The sequence below is a fragment of the Eretmochelys imbricata genome, chromosome 2, assembly GCF_965152235.1.
Source record: "Eretmochelys imbricata isolate rEreImb1 chromosome 2, rEreImb1.hap1, whole genome shotgun sequence".
Taxonomy (NCBI): domain Eukaryota; kingdom Metazoa; phylum Chordata; order Testudines; family Cheloniidae; genus Eretmochelys; species Eretmochelys imbricata.
In genome coordinates, this window is record NC_135573.1 from 67,718,995 (window position 1) to 67,740,684 (window position 21,690).

General features: G+C 42.6%; 1 protein-coding gene across 2 annotated transcripts in view; it reads left to right on the top strand.

Moving 5' to 3' along the window:
* The window catches only part of PLAG1 (PLAG1 zinc finger), a 58,070-nt gene that overhangs the window by 13,301 nt on the left and 23,079 nt on the right, over positions 1–21,690 (top strand). The gene's annotated exons all lie outside the window — the stretch shown is intronic.

The window sequence follows — 21,690 nt, forward strand, 5'->3', positions numbered from 1 at the left end:
GGCGCCCCCAGCCCAGATATCTGCACCCCTCCCCCTCATAGCCCTTCTGTGGGGCCCCCAGCCCAGATACTCGCACCCCCTCTCCCCGGAGCCCAGGGATCCAGAGGGAGAAACCGCCTAATGCTGGGTCCTGGGTTTGTATGGAGTTACCTGCATGGCGCTGCCCTCTCCTTCCTTGAGGACGTACTGGGAACTGCAACTGCCAGGAACCCTCCAGCTCCCTCCCACTTCTCCTGGCAGTGTCTTCTATTTGTGAGCTGGGCTCTGCTGGATCCAGTGCCCCCTAGTGGCGGTCAGGAGCTCTGCAGCCCATTTCAGGGGGGCAGAAATTCTGTGCAAAAAACATTAATTTCTGTGCCAATTCTGCATTGTGCAGTGACACAGAATTCCCCCAGAGTAAACTTAGAAGTCTTCCTGTTGCATGATTGATGAGCTGTCATATTATCCACAATGATGTGCTATTGCTAAGAGCTCTGAGGAGCATATAGAGCCAAACTCAGCCCTATTGTAACTTTACAGAAACCAGCAGAATCATACAAAGGATGAATGTGACATATATTGCTTACTAATGTACTTAACTCCTTTTAAGATAAGAGCAGTGCATTTTCAAACTGAAGAAAATTTCAAATATGCCTTACAAATTTTGCTAATAAGTAACAAACTAAACTACGTTTCATTATTGTTTTATTTCAGAGCTGCACCTACATCCACAATCATATGCCATTCAATTAGGAATCACAGAACAATGAGGGTTGGGGAAAAGGTGGGAGATGAGATAGAAGTATTGGTAAACATTTAAAGGTAAAGCCACATTGCCCATACTGAGAAAATAATGACAAGCTAAGAAATGTTATTCTAACACATTTTGCTGTAATCCTGTATCTGTTATCTGTGAAAATATTTATTAGATTAAATTGTGTTGAGAGGGATATAGATAATTTAAATATTTTTAACCTTAGTCATTTTATAAACCAGTATCATGGTGTTATAGCAGAAGAATAGCAAAAGACAAATTAACAACAAAACCTATGTAAAACAAATGTCTTTAAATAGACTGAAATAGGACTTGTCTACACGTACAGTGATGCAGCTGCGCAGCAGTCGTGCTTCGGTGAAGACAGTATTACACCAATGGGAGAGCGTAATCCATCTCCGCAAGAGGCAGTGAAGCCTTCCCGTTGACATAGCGCTATCTAAACTGAGAGTCGGGTCAGTATAACTACGTCGCTTGGGTGTGGCTTTTTCACACTCCTGAGTAACGTAGTTTTACCAATGTAAATTTCTAGGGTAGACCTGGCCTGAGACTATTCCCAATACACATTCTGAACATTTACAATATAAAGCCTTGGTGGGAAAGCTGTTGCATTAAGCTGTCTGTTTCAAAGCTGTGCAGCGAACCTTTCTAGCAGGTAGGATGTTTGGTTCTTCTAAGATTATATCTTAACTCAAGCTAATTCTGCAGTAATTTACGCTCCAATTAAATCCTTTCTAGTTAGGTTAGCTAAAATGGCATACTGCATTTTATGCCATACTGCAAAATAACACTCAAGCAGCACAGTGTAATTGGATTAACAGTGGAGAGTAACTATGTCCCAACTGCATTACTAGCTTCAGTGTCATCAACACTTAAACTTCAGCCTATGCTCCTTTATGGTCCAGCTAGCTTGAGTTAGAGATTTTTGTGTGCGTACAGGATTGGGTTAAGGGCAACACTTGAGTTATACCGTGAACTAACTGCACTGAAGACAAGCCCTAATATCAGCAACTGGTATATGTAGCTCCCTAAAACAGCAAGTGAACAGTGGAGCTATCTCAATCAGCAGCTCTGCAGCAAGATTACAGAGAACTACTGTCTGCACATTCCCTTACTAAGTTGATAAGATAAATGCTAAATCAAAGCTTTCCCCCCAAAATAACTAAAGTGCATTTACTCAATAAAAGAATAATATTGTATAAACTTAGAATGGTAGTTGAGGGTTGTATATCTGTCTGGTTGGGCTTGTTGGTTTCTTTGTTTTGGTTGAGGGGCAGGAGGTGTTAGGAGACTTAAAACTAACTCACTTCTCTCAGGAGATTCTTTAGTACTTTTGTTCTCTCTCAGACACACTCAGTAATCTTATATAAAATTAAAGGAGACCATTGCTTATTTGCAGACTCTAATTCTTCCAACCAGGAAAGACTTACGACCGCTGTAGTGAATGAGATTTCTTAATAATAAGAATTGTTTTCAAAAAATACTTTACAGCATGTTTAAATCGTGAAGTATTATTAAAATGATCCAAAAAATGGCAAAATAATAAACACAGATTCTTTTTACTTGTTCACTTGCTAATTTGCAGAAGTATTGTTCATGATGGGTTTCCCAATCACTATGAGCTTAAGAGGTTACTGTGTCCTCCAAGTTTCCTGACATACTAGCCTGGCTTAATGCAGGAATTGGCAACCTTTGGCATGCAGACCGCCAGTGGCCGGTCCAGTTTGTTTACTTGCTGTGTCCGCAGATTTGGCCGATCACGGCTCCCACTGACCGCGGTTTGCAGCTCCAGGCCATTGGGGGCTGCGGGAAGCGGCGGTCAGCACATCCCTTGCATCAGCCAGTGGGATCTGCTATTGACCGAACCTGAAGACATGGCAAGTAAAGAAACTGCCCGGCCCGCCAGGGGGCTTACCCTGGTGGGCTGCATGTGAAAGGTTGGCAATCCTTGGATTAATGTAACATGTATTATCATTACAGAGATTCCTCAACTTTTCCTTACCTTAAAAATATCCTAGTTTAAATTATTTTTATTAAGTAACTTGTTTCTTAGGAAACTGTTAAATACTTCCAAATACCTTGCCCTTTATATCTAATATTTTTGCAACTAAGTATAGATTTTTACTTTAGTATTTGTGGCTGTATTCTCAAATTGCCACATTATTACATACATCTATTCAAGTAATATAGGCCTTAATCCATTGCTGTACACCTCACCAGAACCAATTTCAGTCAAAGGACATAGCTTGATTGTCACAGTCCAGTGAGTTTGCAGTTAAAAAACAGCACAACAAATGAAAAAAGAAAGCTAGCAGCTCAGGGGAAAAACCCATAATTTTACTTGTTAATTTACTAAATTTGAGACAGAAAACAGGACATGAATGGGAGTCTTCAATGCTATTTTTAGTCTCAATTTTCAGAGCAGAACTGTGCTTTAAAGACAAGAATGTACTTACTGAAACAGTTTATATTTAAACAAGACATGACAGGCAACAGGTCAAGCCTCTAACAAACTCATTGCAATGAGGAAACGCCAGGAGGACAGTTAGTTGTTCGTTTTTTTTTTAATGTGGCTTGAACAGGTTGCTTTTCTTTCTTTGCTACTTAATCACTGCTGCTGTGAGGTTTCTCCTTTTTTTCTCTTCCTTACTTAGTAACAACTTCTTTTCCATACCTTATTATTCTTTCTTGCTTTATTCCAGGACCCATTAACTTTTTTCCTCCTTGACTGTTGCATACATACCTTTAATATACTAAACAGGGAAAAGGATAAAATAGGGTAAAACTGTCCAACAACTTTGTCAGTGTCTAAACTTCCCTTTCAAAACATAATCCATTGATTTTTCATTTTTGTTTTTTAAAAAACTCTCCTTGATCTTTCTTTTTACATCCTTTTACATAGATATAATCATTAAGAAACAATGTCTTCAATATTTCTCTGAAATATTTGATTTAATAACTTTCCATTTATTCCTCAATTCATCCTTTATTGTAGTTTTTTTTATTATTCACCATTTCCATTGATTTTTTTTTTAATTTTTCCTTTGTATTTAGTGTATATCTTTTTCCTGTGCGTGTTTTGCTGATCTCATTTTTTCTCTTTCCTCTGCTCGGATAGTTATACTCTGTCTCCTCCTCCTCCCTCTCAAAAGAAAAACATTAGGGCCCTGATTTCTATTCTGCTTAGCTCCACGTGCTACCTGTCATAGGAGTGCTATGTAAAAGAGAGAGGTAGGGGTGTGTGTGTGTGTGTGTGTGTGTATAGTTAGTGCTAAACACTATGTAGTAGTGTTTCGGGGTTTTTTAGGACCAGTACAGTTGCTTTTGTTTCACTCTAGTGGCATTACTAGGGCTGTCAAGCGAGTAAAAGAAATTAATTGCAATTAATCACATGATTAAAAAATAGAATACCACTTCAGATTCTTAAACCTTGGGTTGAGTGCTGTATCTGTCCTTAGAAATCCCACATTGGTACCTTCTTTGCATTTTGTCAAATCTGCTGCGAAAGTGTTCTTAAAATGAACATGTGCTAGATCATTATCCGAGACTACTATAACATGAAAAATATGGCAGAATATGGGTAAAACAGAACAGGAGACATACCCCAAAGGGTTCAGTCACAAAAAAATGTGTTAATTAAATTTAACGAGCATCATCCGTATGGGAGCATGTCCTCTGGAACAGTGGCTGAAGCATGAAGGGGCATATGAACGTTTAGCATATCTGGCATGTAAATACCTTGCAACGCCAGATACAAAAGTACCATGCGAAAGCCTCTTCTCACTTTCAGGAGACATTGTAAATAAGAAGCAGGCAGCAGTATCTCCCATCAATGTAAACAAACTTGTTTGTCTTAGCAATTGGCTGAACAAGTGGTAGTACTGTGTGGACTTGTAGGCTCTAAAGTTTTACATTGTTTTGGTTTTGAGTGCAGTTATGTAACCAAAAAACCCTACATTTATAAGTTACACTTTCACGATAAAGAGATTGCTCCGCAGTACTTGTATGAGGTGAATTGAAAAATGCTATTTCTTTTATCATTTTTACAGTGCAAATATTTGTAATAATAATATCAAGTGAGCACTGTACACCTTGTATTCTGTGTTGAAATAGAAATCAATATATTTGAAAATGTAGAAAAACATCCAAAAATCTTTAATAAATTTCAGTTGGTATTCTATTGTTTAACAGTGCGATTAATCGTGATTAACCCAAAAAAATTAACTGTGATTAAAAAAATCAATCACGTGAGTTAACTGCGATGAATTGACAGTCCTAGGTGTAACACATCCCTTTGTTCTTGTTTGAAAATTTAACAAATGGGTGGTGGAGACTAGAATCATGGGCCGATGAGAGGGGGAGTAGATATCTTGATAGTGAATGATAGGTCACAAAATGGCCCTGAAAGTGAGGACAAGCAACTTATATTTGATGCAATAGAGAAGAGAGAGCCACTGGAGGAATGCAGAGAGAGGGGTGACATGTTCAGAGTGATGTGCTCGGAAAATGATATCTGCAGTAGCTTTCTGAATGGAGATGAACTGGGAAAGATTGCATTTGTCAAGACCAGAGAAAAGGATGTTGCAATAATCTAGATATGAGATGAGAGCCTGGGAAAGAGTTTTAGCTATGTGGAGAGGAAAGGCAATATTTTAGCAATTCTATGCATAAAGAATCCATAGCCTGGGTGTGAGAACTAGGTCAGAGTCCAAGATGATGCTGAGGTTATGGGCCAGAGTGATAGGTAGAATGATGAGGTTCACAGTGATCGAGGAATGGCTAGCTGGGGAGATTAAGAGCTCTGTTTTAGTCATGCTGAGCTTGAGCTGACAGCTAGACCTCCATAAGGAGATGTCAGAGAGACAGGCTAAGACTTTAGTATGGGTAGGAGGAGGTAGGATAGGAATAGCGGAGATACCAGCCCTGTCAAATTTTCTGTAATCTTCCCAATTTGTACATGTAATTATGAAATTATGAATTCAGGCCTTAAATCTATGACTTTTGCATCATTCCCCACGACTCGGGTCCAATGAACACCGCAAATAGTGCTGCAGGGGGCATTCTTCACCACCCCCCCCATGGCAGATGCACAGACTGCGCAGTGACAGGTCTGACAGGAGGCAAGCAGTGGCAGTTTTGAATGGGGTTTGAGGCCCCAGATCCATCACCTAAGCAACGGGCTGTGTGTTGCACTTTAGCTGCTAGATTGCTGGATTATGTTAATATGCTCTAGATATCTTGTAGAGCATGCCGGCAGGGTCCAGACGGGGCAGTTAGAGCACAACATACCAACCTGTGACTTGGGTGGTGAATCCCATGCCCCAAACTCCATTCAGAATGGTTGTGGCTTGCCTACTACCAGATCTGTTGCTGCACAGTCTGTGGGGGAGGAGAAACCAGCAGGGCAGAAGGAGGAGGCGGTGGCGGCGGTGGTGGTGGTGGTGGAGGAGGAGGAGAGGAGGATCATCCTGGGAAGCAGGTCTGGGTCTGGGCCTGGGGCTGGCCAAGGTAATTAAGAACCTAGGTAGCATAGCAGAGCAGCTTTCCTAGGACCGATCCTCCCTTTCTTTCAGTTTGGGGTGCAGTGAGGGGGCTTGGTCTTAGACAGGAAGGGTGGGGGCCCCATACACACACACATGTCTCTCAGGCTCCCTCCTTAGAATCATAGATGTGTAGGACTATAAGGGACCTCAGTAGGTCATCTAGTCCAGGGTTTCTCAACCTTTTTCTCCCCGAACCCCCCCCCCCCCCCACATGCTATAAAAACTGCACAACCCACTTTTGCCACTCCACTGTTTTTCTGCATATAAAAGCCAGGGCCAGCATTGGGGGGAGCAAGCAGATCCCGTGCCACATAGGGTCCCGCGAAGCTACATTGCTCAGGCTTTAGCTTCAGACCCATGCAGTGGGGCTTCTGCGTTCTGTCCTGGGCCCCAGCAAATCTAATGATGGCCCTGTTTAACAGCCCCCCTGAAACCTGCTCACAGCCCCCCAGGTTGAGAACCACTGATCTAGTCCAGTCCCTGCACTCAAGGCAGGATAAGTAATAACTAGACCATCCCTGACAGGTGTTTGTCTAACCTGTTCTTAAAAACCTCACAGATAGAGATTCCACAGTCTCCATAGACGTCATAGCAATGCAAGTTTCCTGGGAGCGAACTTCCCCTTCACCATGTTTGGGGTGAGGCGTGTAATGGGGAAAATTCGGATTGAATCCCTGGAGAGAGTAGTGCCATGGGGGCAAGTAGGGTGCAGAAAGAAAATCGTGCCTACTTGCCCCAAAGCTTAACCACCACTGTTTATCAAAACGACTGGTGCAGGTGATAAACATGAGCCAAATATGCCAAAAAAAAACACTCAAAAAGGTTTCAGAAATTCAAAAATGAACTATACAACCAAATCTGATTAAGCTGTCAAGAAAGGACGATGGTTATGTGTGGTTTGACGTTTTGATGACGGCAAATGTAAAGTGATCACCTGGTTGCTATTGGTCCCAGCATGTCCAGAGAGTGCCACTGGATAGAATATTTTTCAGCTTCCTGTGGGCTGCACGTGTCACCTTGTGTACATCATGGCTGAGAAAAGTGTGAAGCACCTGTACATCCGTGTTAATTTTTAGCCTTGCGTGTGCTTCATCATTTGTGCCTGGAGGGAATAAGCATTTTTATTTTATTTGCTCGCTGTCTGGACTTTTTACTGCCATTTCTTGTAAGTGTGGGCCATAGAATCATTACACTTAGTTCCAAGTCCTGTGAGCCTTCTGAGCTAATATTCTACCCAATTTACTGTGTAGGGTAATCGCCAAGAATACCATTCAAACAATCAAATAAATAGTGTGTAGTGATCCCTGTTGCACTTTGATATAGAAATTCCCACTAAAATTGGGAAAAATAACTTCCTAACTCATTGTTTACTCTCGAATGACTAATATTTTTGAAACTTCAGGTTTCTTAATCAGAAGGAGGTATCCTCCTTTTTGGATTAAATAGTCTCAGATGGTGTTCTCCAGTGTAAATGACACTCTGATACCACATTGGTGGGGGTGTAGTGAATATGGATACACCTATTCTCCTTTGATTTATGGCTTGAATCCTTTATTATTTGTAATGCGGTAGGGCCTGCGGGCCCCCATCAGGATCCATTGTGCTAGAGGCCGTACAAAAACGCACACACGTCACATTACAGTGTAATTGTGAGACTAGATGCAACAAACAGGGAATGGGGAAGAAAGATAAGAGTAATAAAATAAAGTACTTGCAGTACTTTTGTAGTAATTGCACTGCTTGACAATTACTGAAGCTACCAAATATTTAGTAAATAAATAAATAAAATCAGCTATCCCTGACTAATACACAGCTAAATCATTATTCCTCCCATCTGACTCCAAGACAGGATTCTGAACAAAATTTTCTCCGGAGGGAAACTTTGTGAAGAATTAGAATGGTCTGCTGAGACAAGCAACATCAGAAGTGAGAGTTAAGTCACTTATAGAAAACCGATAACCTCCAAGTTTTCAAACCCCAGGCTATGAGGGAAGATGTACAGAAGGGTGTGAGCAGATGATTCTTGAAGCAACCTGAACCCCAACTAGGGTGTGCTGAGATCGGAGCTTGTGCAGTAGTTGGCTGGGGACTTCACTGTGCCCATTAGGCAACAGAACATATTTCCCTGAAGCTTTGGTGCACCAAATAACTTGATTGTCTGTCCTTTTCCCTGGGCTCTCTGCATCCTACCCTCTAATAAAACATCCTAGTGCACATGCATTGTGCAGGACAAGACTGAGCCCGAAGGTTCAAGAGAAATTTCTATTACATTTTGACAGGAATCTTTTAATTAAGGGACGTGATCATTCCATCAGTTATGCTTTAACAACAACTGTTGAGGTCAACTGAGAGGATGACTGGGCCCATAAGTTCAACGAATCTAGGAGCATTTTGAAGAAAAAATTTTTTTTCCTATGTAGCACATTCTCAAAAATGTCATGTCTTCAAGAGTACTTATCAGCTGGAAGAGAGTGAAGTGAAACAAACAGGTAGTTGCAAAAAGGCTGGTTTAAAGCTGCAGCTATGCCTTCTAAATTTAAAGGGCTATCCCCAGAAAGGCATGCTAGGAATATCTTTCTATCAGAAGGCAACTCAGTTTTATGGAGGGTCAAGAAGAAATCCCCAGAGAAGGTGTCCTCAAGGAAGGAGCTGTTTTTGTGTTGTATGCAAATCCACTGCATTATGATTTTACTTTTTAAATTATAATTTTTTGCAGCATATAACTCTGTGCATGATATGTTATACCTCACCTCTCACATGTTTGGTGCATATTAGATTCATAGATACTAAGGTCAGAAGGGACCATTATGATCATCTAGTCTGACCTCCTACACAACGCAGGCCACAGAATCTCACCCACCCACTCCTGCGAAAAACCTCAACTATGTGTGAGCTATTGAAGTCCTCAAATCGTGGTTTAAAGACTTCAAGGAGCAGAGAATCCTCCAGTAAGTGACCTGTGCCCCATGCTACATAGGAAGGTGAAAAAGCTCCAGGGCCTCTTCCAATCTGCCCTGGAGGAAAATTCCTTCCCGACCCCAAATATGGCGATCAGCTAAACCCTGAGCATATGGGCAAGATTCACCAGCCAGATACTACAGAAAATTCTTTCCTGGGTAACTCAGATCCCACCCCATCTAACATCCCATTACATTAGAAAAAAACAGGGACTGAAATATTCAGTCAGCCAAGCTGCTTCCAAGAATCTAGTGTTTTCCAAATGTGTTGAAAGCTGAGCCTCTCTTCAGGAAAATGAAACAAATCCCACACACAATCCTCCCCTCATCCCCCCAACTGTGCCATGTGTTGTTAAAAGCCTACCTGTCTTATTTATATGTCTTCCGGATACCCCAGCTAATCTTTTGTACACCATTGGGGGTGGGGTGGGGAGTACATCTAGCACTTAGGGAAATGCTGAGGTAATCTAACCAGTAGCATCTCCCCCTCTTCTATCCTGCTTCTCACCCCCAAAAAGTGAGAGACCAGCAATCTGTTCCATTCAAAAGCAGACTGACTAGCTTGGATATGTCTGAGCTAAAAGTGCCACCGGTGGGTAAAATATGGTCTGTCTACAGAGACCTTCAGTGGCCTACAATAATGCCTTCTCTAAGTGCGCGATGAAGGCAAAGCAGATCACCTGCAGGCTTTATTGTTATTGAATTCAAACATTTTCAGTTCCTCTATCATGGAAAAGCAAATACTGTTTTGAGACTTTTATTTTTTATTTTTTAAAATGTACATTTGCATTAAAATTAGTTTTAGCACTTAAGTTCATGGCAAATTTATCTGTTAACTCTTACTTTCTATAGTCTCCATCATCAAAGCATGTAGAAGGTTTAGGCCTTAAAATATTTTTTTTAATTGCACTTGTGGAACTACATAATTGACTGCCAAATTAAATTGTGATGGTATATGCCCCCTTCTGTGCAAGAGCAGCCCATCTGCATTAAGAGTTTGCACTGATGGAACTCTCCCAGTGCTGTAAAAAACCCACCCCCATGAGGGGGGTAACTGTCAGTGCTGGGAGCACAGTCTACACTGCCACTTTACAGCACTGAAACTTGCATCGCTTAGGGGGGTGTTTTTTTCACACCCCTGAGCAAGAAGTTTTCAGCGCTGTAAAGTGGCAGTGTAGACAAGGCCTTCGAGAATTCTTAAGTAGCTGCCAATATCAATTATCTTGTGGCTGTCAATTGTTGAGATGGAAGTAGTGTGCAGATCAAGGCATATCTTACATAAATTGGTGAACAACCAGTTTGTTCACATTTGACCACCCTTGTGTACTTTTAACTTCCTTTAATAATCTAAAGTTATTAAATATATGTTGTATATGACAACCATTACCATTAATGGATTATGAATGCAGAGCTCCTATTGCATCTCCTGCTATCAGATGTTTACCTGTTGAAAGTTTTGACTTATTGACGGTGCACTTCATTTCAGTGTTGGACAAATTTATTATTAAAGGTAGTCTAAAGAAAACTGGTGAACTTGATTCATTTCATAAATAAACTAGTCAATATTATTCAGTACTTATCTCAGAGAAGATGCACTGGGACTATTCTGTGGCATCCCAACTAAAGAGCCCTGATGGAATATGTAGCAGGTGAGCGGCTTTTTAATTATGTGGTGTATTTGTCAAAGTAACGTTTTTTTCATAGCTCAAGGGCTATAAAATTATATTTTTTTAAAAAAGTTTTGAAAACTGCTGTATAACTTTTAAAAAGCCAATTCCATAGAACATGCTACGCTCTAACAGGGTTTTCATTATACTGTACTGTGAAATCATAGAGTGACACATTCAGGGGTGTTGCAGTGGAGTCAGCCCAAAGTCAGGAGGAACCCAAACATGAAAAAAGTAGTTATGCACTGAATGCCAAACCTAACCTGGTTACTGGGGAGATATATTTCTGCAATTGATCACATTTTTTAATAGTAGAGGTTGATTATCTTTCAAAAGAAGGCTTAATTCTTTTTTCTTACAATAGTCTGAAAGTTCTCAAGATACAAAATTTCTTCATGTATGTAATAAAAATGTGTAATTATACATACACCAATACTACAGACACAGAATATGTTAAAAGAACAAGATTAGGGTTGCAAAGTCAAGCACTCAAGAGTTAGGAAATGCCGAAATTAAGATTGCCCATGCAACCTCAGTTCAACCCCCTGTGCATATGCATTAGGATAATCTTTAACTGCATGATCACAAACTTTTTTTTTCGACAGGTCCCCTGCCTCATTCAGTGCACAGAATGGAGAGTGCTCAGTTAATGAACAGCCATTCAATATTTTGTTTTTTCTTGTTCAGTGTGTAGCGCTATGTCTTATTTGCTTATTTACATTTATTATTCAAACCTTGCTTTGAAATCAGAATTATTGGTATCCTCATGGGGTTTCTTTGGTGCTCATCACTGAGGCTGCTAGTTTGTCACAGAGGTTACGGAAGTCACAGATTCCATGACTTCTGGTGCGGCTGGCTCTGGAGCTGCGCGAGCAGCTCAGGCAGCCCCTGAGCGAGTTGTACTGGCTGCTGTTGGGGCAATCTTGGGCCACTGTGGCCCACCCCCCCACCTTCCCCAGCACCAGGAGGAGGAGTTTGGGTGGGGTGCTCAGGGTTGGGGGTGTGGGAGAGGCAGCACTTACCACTTGGGGGGACTCCCCGAAAGTGGCAACATGTCCCTCCCGCAGTTAGTGACCACCTGTGAAAAGCTTGGTTTAAATTACTTGACCAGCGTCTCATAAGAACTATGTGACAGAGGCAGGGATAGAATCAAGTTCTTCTGGGCAGCATTCAACTGCCTTAACTGCAAGATCTTCCTTTCTCTTCCTACATCCCCTACTTTATTCACTGCACACCTTCCAACTTCTGCAACAAATGAGGCAAGGTTCCCAAAGACAACTCAAAATAGTCTCTCACGATGCAATCCTCATTTATCCCCCAAGCAGCTCCATCCTGTGCACTGAATGAGGCAGGTGGGCCTGTGGGGGAAAAATAGTACATGATCATGTAATTAAAGACAGCATCATAATGCATATGCAAAGGAAACCTTTAATTCTGGCATTTTCTTAACTTTTGAGTGTTTGAATTTGCAGCCTTAATGTTCCTTTAACATAGATTTTTTTTTTGTCTGTAATTTCCTCGGTTTTTAAAAAAAAATAAATTGAAAAAACAGATTCCATCATGTGGCATTACATTGATATCCACGTGGGTTAGTAGCAGAGTTGGAACCTTTAGATCAGTGTTTCCCAAACTTGGGACACCGCTTGTTCAGGGAAAGCCCCTGGTGGGCCAGGCCGGTTTGTTTACCTGCTGCATCCGCAGGTTCAGCCGATCGCGGCTCCAGCTGGCCGCGGTTCGCCGCTGCAGGCCAATGGGGGCTGCGGGAAGTGGCGCGGGCCTGCAGCGGCGAACCGCTATTTGAGCTGAGTAACTTATGGCTATAGTATGCTGTCCCCTTCTGTGTGAACCAGCACTAGGGCGGGGAAGGATACTTTGCCAGAGGGTTTCACAGATACTTGCTGACAGCAGAAGAATGGGTTCCATTTCATGCTCCTGAGGGGAGTTTACTTTGTTGTGTACAGACTCTTCTGCACATTTCCCTCAAGCTTGACCCCTTCTGCTTTGACCTCTCCAACTTGTCCTTCCACTACCTCTGTCTTGTCCCCACTCCAGCTGTTTGTCCCAGTTGCCAATCTTTGGATATCTTATTCTAGACCCAAACCAGCAATTGCTAATCTCACCCCTCTACATTCCCCATCCCTGTCCCAGTTTCCCTCACTCTTGGTTTTCAGACCTAGTCTCTGTGCCCAGCCAGTCCTGGTCTCCCACACATCCCAACTTGCAGTCCTAGTTTCCTTCTTCCCCACTGTGAACATCTAATCCCAGTCTCCCTTCCCCTCTCAAGGCTCCTTGTCCCAATCTATTCCTTCAGTCTATCTGCAGGTCTGGTTCTTCTTGTGCATTTGAATCTGTCAGCTTCCTCTTTCAGGCTGTCTGGCCCCAATAGGGGGTCATTTTAAAAGCGCAGGAGAGTGTGTTCCAGCTCTCATTTTGTGAGCTCAGGCTTGGCATGGCCCATAGCTCGTCATCATCACTCCCATAAATGCATTGGTCGTTGGGGCACCATCATTGAGGAGCAATCGACGATTGTGTGTCAGTGCTTGGGTCTCCGCGAAGTCCATTCCTGTCCACTCTTATGTTGTCAATCCATCTCTTCTTCTGTCTACCTCTTCTTCTCTTCCCCTGTACTGTCCCTTGGAGGATGATCTTGGATACGCAAGATGATCTTGTTGCATGGTTGTACCACTTCAGCTTGCGCTTCTTCACGGTTGTCAGGAGGTCTTCATATGACCCAGCACATTGGGTGATGATGTTGCGGACCTATTCATTAGTGACGTGGTCGAAGTAGGAGATGGCCAGGATTTTACGAAAGTATCTCATCTGTACTACCTGTATTTTCCATTCAAGTTCTGTTGTAAGAGTCCATGTCTCTCATGCATACAGAAAAATGGAGATGAACGATGTGTGCAGCAGTTTCAGTTTGGATTCCAGGGAGATGGTCTTATTCCTCCAAACTGGCTTTAGCTTTGCCGCTGCTGCTGCTGTTTTTTGCGCAGTTCTTTCCCAAATTTCTGCATTGGATCTTTCATCAGTGATGATTGCCCCCAAGTACTTGAACTGTTTCACTGTCTCCAGCTCTTGTTCACTGACAGTGATATGTGAGCTGATCCCATCATGATTGTTTGTCATCAGCTTGGTTTTCTCTGCACTGATCTCCATGCCATATTTTTGCGGAGGTTTCGTCCAATCGTTTCACAAGATTGGCAAGTTCATCTTCATTGCCTGCCCAGGCCATCAATGTTATTAGCAAACTGAAGATTTGAGATTGTTCGCCCCCCAACGCTGATTGTGCACATGTGATCTTCTAGGGCATCAGTCATTATGTGCTCCAAGTAGATGTTGAACAGTGTGGGGGAAAAAGAAGGCAGCCTTGCTGGACTCCAACAGTGGTGCAAAACCACTCTCCTATTGTGCCATTGATGAGAACTGCACTGCTGGCCTTGGCATACAGTTGTTTAATGGTAAGAATAAGCTTACGACCAACATTTACTTCTTCACGGTTGCCCAGAGAGGTTTGCGCCATACTCTGTCGAATGCCTTCTTGAAGTCAACAAAGACGTGGTAGATGTCGTGCTGGTGTTGTAAGTACTTCTCACATAGAACACGAAGGTTGAAAATCTGTTCTGTGGTACTTCTTCCAATATGAAAGCCAGTGTGTTCTTCAGCAATGATAGTCTCTGCTTGTGGCTTCAGTCTGTTCAATATGACTTTCAATATCACTTTGCTGGGATGGCTAATTAAGCTTATGGTCCGGTAATTTTGACATAATTGCAGATTGCCTTTCTTTGGCAGAGTGATGATGAGTGACTGTGGCCACGTGAAGGGCCACTCACCAGTCCGCCAGATCTTGTTGCAGATTTTGGTGAGTACATCTATTACCATTTCTCCTCCAAATTTCATCAGTTCTGCTGGGATGTTGTCAGTACCTGTAGCCTTTCCGTTCTTGAGTGATTTCACAACTGTCTCCACTTCTTCATGTAGTATTGGAAAGTCATTCTCCTTTGTTGAATCTGGGCTAAGACACTAGGATCTCCATTTGTTTGGTGGTTGTACAGATCAGAGGAGTAGTTTGTCCACCTATTGATGATGTCCCTTTCTTCTGTAAGACTGTTTCCTTCTTTGTCTTGAATTGAATTAGCTTTGGTCCATCTTTCCTTCGTCAGATATTTTACAGTCTGGAAGGCTTGTTTGCTATTTTTATTATTAATACACTCTCCAATTTTAGAGCATGGTTTTTCAATCCATATCTCCTTGGCCGCCTTCATTCCTTTCTTGATCTTTCTGCCAATCGCTCTGTATTTATCAGCTCCCTCAGTGCTGTTCTTGTCTCAAGTTCTCTTCTAATGTCACACGTTTGTAGTATTTCATTTGTGACCCATGGTTTCGTCGTCTTACGATGTTTTCCAACTATGTCCATTGCTGCCTCCTTTATTACAGTGTTGAAATTGTTGGTCATTTTTTCTACGTCTTCCTCTAGAGCAAGCAGCGGGGCAAATTTTCTCCTGATCATTGCTTGGAATGACTCTGCAATGTTTCGGTCTCTGAGTCTTTCTAAGTCCAACTTGGTTCCGGTGAACTTTGGCCTGACAGTTTGCCTTAGCCGCAGCCAAAACTTTAGCATCACAAGGTCGTGATCACTTCCAATATCAGCACTGGGAAAGCTCCTTGTTTTAGCTCTGTTAATCCCAGAATGAAATCATTAGGTGTATGCCATGTTGATTGTCTGGATGCTTTATATGCTCCTAATGTGTTTGCAAGAACCAGATTGTTATAGCTGTTAAACTCAAAGTCTCAATGCTCTCTCATTGGTTACCGTATTACAGAAAGGGCCACAATAATCTCACCAGTCTGCCTATGCATCAGTACCCACGTTAGCATTCCAATCTCCTTGTACAATTAGGGTATCTTGTGTACCTTATTGATGATGTCTTGGAGCTGATTGTAAAAATCTTTCAATTTGCTCATCGTCACAGTCTGTTGTAGGGGCGTAGACTTGTACCACTGTGATATTAAATGGTACTGCCTTTAGATGGATGGAAATAAACCTGCTGGACATTGGGCGGCATCTTAATACTGAATTCTTGATATCTTTATGCACAAGAAATCCTACACCGTTGACATGTTTGTCCTTTTCACTGTAATAGAGGAAAGGTACTTCCATTGGTACCTCTCCAGAGTTCTTCCATCTGACCTCAGAGATTCCTAGGGGTGCCAGTTGTATTGTTCCATTTCGTACATGAGTTCTTTCAACCTCTCTATTTGTCTCAATGTCCTTACGTTCCATGTGGCTATGGTGATGTTGTCTCTTCCATGGATCCTCTTTGTTGGGGTTACACCAGTAGTATACTTGTAGCATCTACCCTGGCGGGAGATGGATGGCGGGGTCATTATTAACCTGGGCTGCGATCAATCCAGTAGGAACATCGTTGACTTGCTCGTCATATGGTATGTCTTGGGCAAATTTCTAACCTGGCAGAGCCCATCCCTGTTAGTCTCCTCTTATGACATGCAGGAGGAGCAGTGGGCCTATTCTGTCCCCAGACCCACAGGGAGGGCCCATAGCTAGGGCCTACCAAATTCACGGCCATGAAAAACATGTCACAAACCATGAAATCTGGTGTCCCCCTCCCCCCCTTGAAATCTGGCCATGTGTGCTTTTACCTTATATTATACAGATTTCACGGGGGAGGCCAGCTTTTCTCAAATTGGGGGTATTGACCCAAAAGGGAGTTGCAGGGGGGGTCACCAGGTAATTTTGGCGGCGGGGGGTTGTGGTATTGCCACCCTTACTTCTGCACTACCTTCAGAGCTGGGTGGCTGGAGAGCGGTGGCTGTTGGCCTGGCACCCAGCTCTGAAGGCAGTGGCCCTCCAGCAGCAGTGCAGAAGTAAGGGTGGCAATACCATACTATGCCATCCTTACTTCTGCGCTGCTGCTGGCAGTGGCTCTGCCTTCAGAGCTGGGTTCCCAGCCAGCATCCACCACTTTCTAGCTGTCCAGCTCTGAAGGCATAGCCGTCGCCAACAGCAGCACAGAAGTAAGGGTAGCAGTACCGCCAAGCCCCCCCCACCCCCCCAAAAACCTTAGCACCTCCCCACAACTCCTTTTTGGGTCAGGTCCCCTCCAATTACAACACCATGAAATCTCAGATTTAAATAGCTGAAATCTTGAAATTAATGATCTTCTAAATCCTATGACCATGAAATTGACCAAAATGCGCCGTGAATTTGGTAGGACCCTACCTATAGCAGACACCTGCAATTGCAGAGAAAGCCCTGCTCATCCCCAGGCTGGAACATACTGAGGGCAGACAGAATCTTCAGGGAATTCAGATCTTAAAATCTAAGGAGTCTCTACTGAGCGTCAGTGAACTGTAACTTTTGAAAGGCTTATAACTAGATCAAATTGGGCACATTTCCAGGGGGTGGTATCACATTACATTACTGGTGCAAAGACCACGCCCTGTCAAATTTCAAGTTCCTACACCAAAGTATAGGTACGCTAAGAGCATTTCAAAGAAAAGGCACCAGAATTTTTTAACATTTTTTCCATAGCCTTGTTCTTGGAAATGGCTGAACTGTTTTGGCTGAAATTGGCCATGCTGGGTGTATGCCTCAGGCTTAATTTTTTGGAAGATTTCAACCATATAGTTTCCCAATTATAAGAAACTGAAAATAGGGTCTTACAGTGGGAAGTGCCAGGCAACCTTAATAAGCTTATAATAGAATGGGTTAATATTTCTGAGCCTGTGGTAGGTGGAATCAATATTACTGAGTGAAATCCTGTGTAAGACAGGAAAGAATTATTGTCCTGCTTTTAGTTAAGGTTTGTTAACAAGCCATTTTGTTAGGGCTTATCAGTCTGCTTAGGAGCCAAATGAAGTACAGTGCATTTCACACCACTGTTCATTATTGGATTGATTAAAGACTGGGTTTCTTATAATAGGAAATTTTTAAAAATCAAAACCATTTTCTTTGAATTTTGGGACCTAACATGGTTTGATAATATTGGTGTCTGAGATGGCCACATGTTGAATCCCTTTGCCATCCATTTCATGCACCTCAGGCTGGCTACTGTTAGTCCACTTCACTTGGGAAGACTGCCAACTACCCATTCCCATCTCCTGCAGCCCTAATATGTGTGGAGACCACCAGTGGAGTGCATTCTTCTCATCACACCCACTGGCATGAGAAAAGCTTCCAATGACAGTCGTCCACACCCCTGCAGAGCACCTTCACTTTTTCGCTATCACAAAGCTTGTGAGGAGGTTACCAGCAGATTTCTTCCCAATATGGCACATCAGTTTGCATGAGGATGCTGTTAGTGGATTGCTTCCATTTGGTAGTGAAATGTCCAGTGAGATCAAGGTGTTAAATGAACCATTCTGAGTGTTGCATTTGACACCGTGTCCCTTTCATTTTAGAAGCATAAGGTTAAAATGTTAATATATTGATTCTCAAAGGCGTATTAAGATAGATAAAAGTTTTCAGTTGATGTTCATTTCAAATGGTGTTTCTTCAGAAAAACTGTCTGCAGCCTATCGGCACAAATAGGACATAAAACATTTTCCAGGCATAACTAAATTACATATTCTCAGTGTAAAAAATCTTTCATTGCTTAAGTCAGGAATTTGTGTCTTTTGGCTGTAAAGCTTCAGTTTTATTTCCAGCTTTAGGCTAATTTTAAAAACAATAGTACTGTTTTTTTTTTTTTAAATTATCATGCAAAAATGTTTGTCTTGAATCAGAGACAATGCAAATAGATTTGTAATTATGGATAAAGGCTCTGTTCTACAACAAAGTGGGTCTTTACAAGATTTTTGTGGTAGGTAACTTTTTTGTTAACCTTTTGGGTTTTTTAACTAAAAATATTTCTTTTTCAGATTGTTCATTATGCCTTTTCTCGTGTTGGATATTGTTTGAGTGTTATAAATAAGCAGTTCTAAATGTCTTAATTTCTGAATTTTTTGTATTTATTTCAGTGAGACTTTGTCAGTTTGAGAAAGATGGGTACTGATTAGCAGATTACCATCATCAGGCTGAGACTTTAGTAACGTTTAGCCTTGAGGTGTTTATTTTTGAGAACTTAGCTTTTTTGTATTTAGAGTCCTAATCATCTGTTGATTATGGAGTATAATTTTACTTGGTTGATGTCATAACTATGAATATGATAAACTAGAAGTTTGAAAAATATTTTTCTTTTAAGTAGATAGAAAAGATAGGGAGTATTAGGTGGTGGTTTTCAGGATCAGTGAAGTTCAGGAATTATAACTGGTGAGCTCCCTGACTCCCTTTTCTGCTACCATGTTTTTTGTGAATGGAGAAAGTGCTGGCTTTTTAACAATGTGCTGTCCCTGGTTCTTGCCTGGGAGCTCCGTCTCTTCTATCACTCTGGTTACTAGATATTTGACCAACTCCAAACATCACCCATCCCTTTGGCTCCTGGAAGGAGCAAGGACCTTTCTCTCTCTTTTTCTCCACTTGTTGTACACTTTTAGCTGCTATAGGGAATTCTTCCTCTTCCCCAGCCTCTGTTTTTGGGTCTTCTTACTCTATGAATAACTCTAGTACATCTGCTGTGGTTTGCAGAAGCAACATGAAATTGAAGTGACTGATAGTTTCACTAACACCTAGGCTTTCTGTAACAGCTGTGAAACTGACCAGAGTTGTTAATTTCATCCATTGCTGCTACTTGGCTAGACTTTGAGCAGCAGTAAAGGCACTGACCTAATTCGTCTGCAGACTGAAGAAGATACTACTGCATCTTTTTACATTTGGTTCATGTTTTGGAAAGTTTTCTTCAACTAGATATTTTTTTTAAATGAAAGCGTAATGCCTTTGAGAATTCCCTTTATTGAGATCCATGCTCTGTAGTTGCCTGCCTTTGGTGTAGAAGCTTGGAAGTTTTTGGTCCTTTCTTACAGCCTTAGGAGCAGCAAGCTGGAACCGAGAACTGTCCATTGCTTTATCTCTTAGGCATCTCTTAGGTTTTCTAGGCATAGCATTTGATGTAGGTGGTTTGTGGTTTTGTTGTTTTTTATTTTAGACAACATACACTTTTTGTGCGGATGTGGACTTAGTTTGGCCCTGTTGGTTAGCTCTCAGCAGCTGGGATGTCCACTGCTAAGATCAGTGCATCATATGAAGCTATAATGTTGGTGACGGTGAACCAATCCAGTGCTTGATCTGTTGTGGTGAGGGATATAATCCCTATAGGTCAGGGATCTCAAACTCAATTTGCCTTAGGGCCAGTGCCAGTCCTCAAATCCTCCCATCAGGCCAATAATGTCACTGAAGATGGTGTTCACACCATCTCCCAGCCCGGTTTGTTTCCCACCCTTTTCCCTCACTCCCTTGGCTTCATGACGCCACAGCTGACTCTGCCCAGTGACTAGTGACGCTGCCTCCATGGCTGACTCTGCCCAGCAACTAATGATGGTACCTCTGTCCCTCTCTCCCAGCCAATGGGAGCTGTGCGGGGCAGCGCCTGCAGCAGGCACCGTGGCTGCATGGTTTCAGAGTAACAGCCGTGTTAGTCTGTATTCGCAAAAAGAAAAGGAGGACTTGTGGCACCTTAGAGACTAACCAATTTATTTGAGCATGAGCTTTCGTGAGCTACAGCTCACTTCATCCGGCAACAGGAGGGATAGGGAACTGCTTACAGGGAGCTGAGCTGCCTGAGGTGAATGACACGTTGCCAAGTACAACCCCTGGGAGTGTCCCAGGAGCAGCAGGATGGAGCAACATTGGGGGGAGGGGCACGTGAATCTCTCCTGCCCGCTCCCCTCCCACCCCCACTTTGGCTGGCAACCTCGAGGGCCGGATGAAAAAACTTTTTAAAAGTTTCCGCAGGCTGCAGTGGAGAGGTTCTCTGGCCGCAGGTGGCCCGGGACTTTGAGACCCCTGCTATAGGTCCTTACAACTCCCCAAATATAGGTGCCTCAAAAGCCCTTGTTTGAGGAAACTTTAAAGACTCCTTCATTCCAGTCCAGTGCTAAGCCCTTGATGTGATCAACATAAAGGGATTCTGAAGAGTCTAAGGGTAGGTTTACACTTAAAATGCTGCTTAAAACGCAGTACAGCTGCAGCACTTCAATGAAGATGCTGTTATGCCAGCGGGAGAGGTTCTCCCATCGGCATACTTTAATCCACCTCCCCGAGAGGCCGTAGCTATGTTGATGGGAGACGCCCTCCCGTCAACAGGGCGCTGTTTACCCCAGGGGTTAGATTGGTATAACTGCATTGTTCAGAGGTGTGGATTTTTCACACTCCTGAGAGACGTCGTTATACCGATGTAAGTTTGTAGTGTAGATGTGGCCTAAGTCCTAGTTGGCTAGCTGTAGTGCTGATTGGCGAAGTCAGTGCAAAGGGATTTCTTGATGTCTAGGTAGCAGTTGAGGTGGAAAGGTGAGTTGATGATGAGCAGCTTCGTGCTGAAGTCCAATACTGGTGATCAGGAGGTCTGTACTGAGGCTGCCTCAGCATGGACTTTTGCACTGAGAGCTATAACATAGGATGTAGAATCAGCCTCTTTGGCTTTGTTGCCATTCTGAGAACAGGGGATCCAGTGATCATCTGTGCCATATCTGTCAGTGCTGGATTGTTCCACAGCATAAAAAACGCAAACCAATCCATTAGTGTGGGAGATGTCACGGTATTGCTCTCCTTGGCCTCAACCATTTTTGAGGCCTAGGTGTCAGCCTTCAGTATTGGCTTCTTTGGCATTGATATTTCCTTCTGGTCTTGTCCCAGAGACGGTGGAGCAACACTC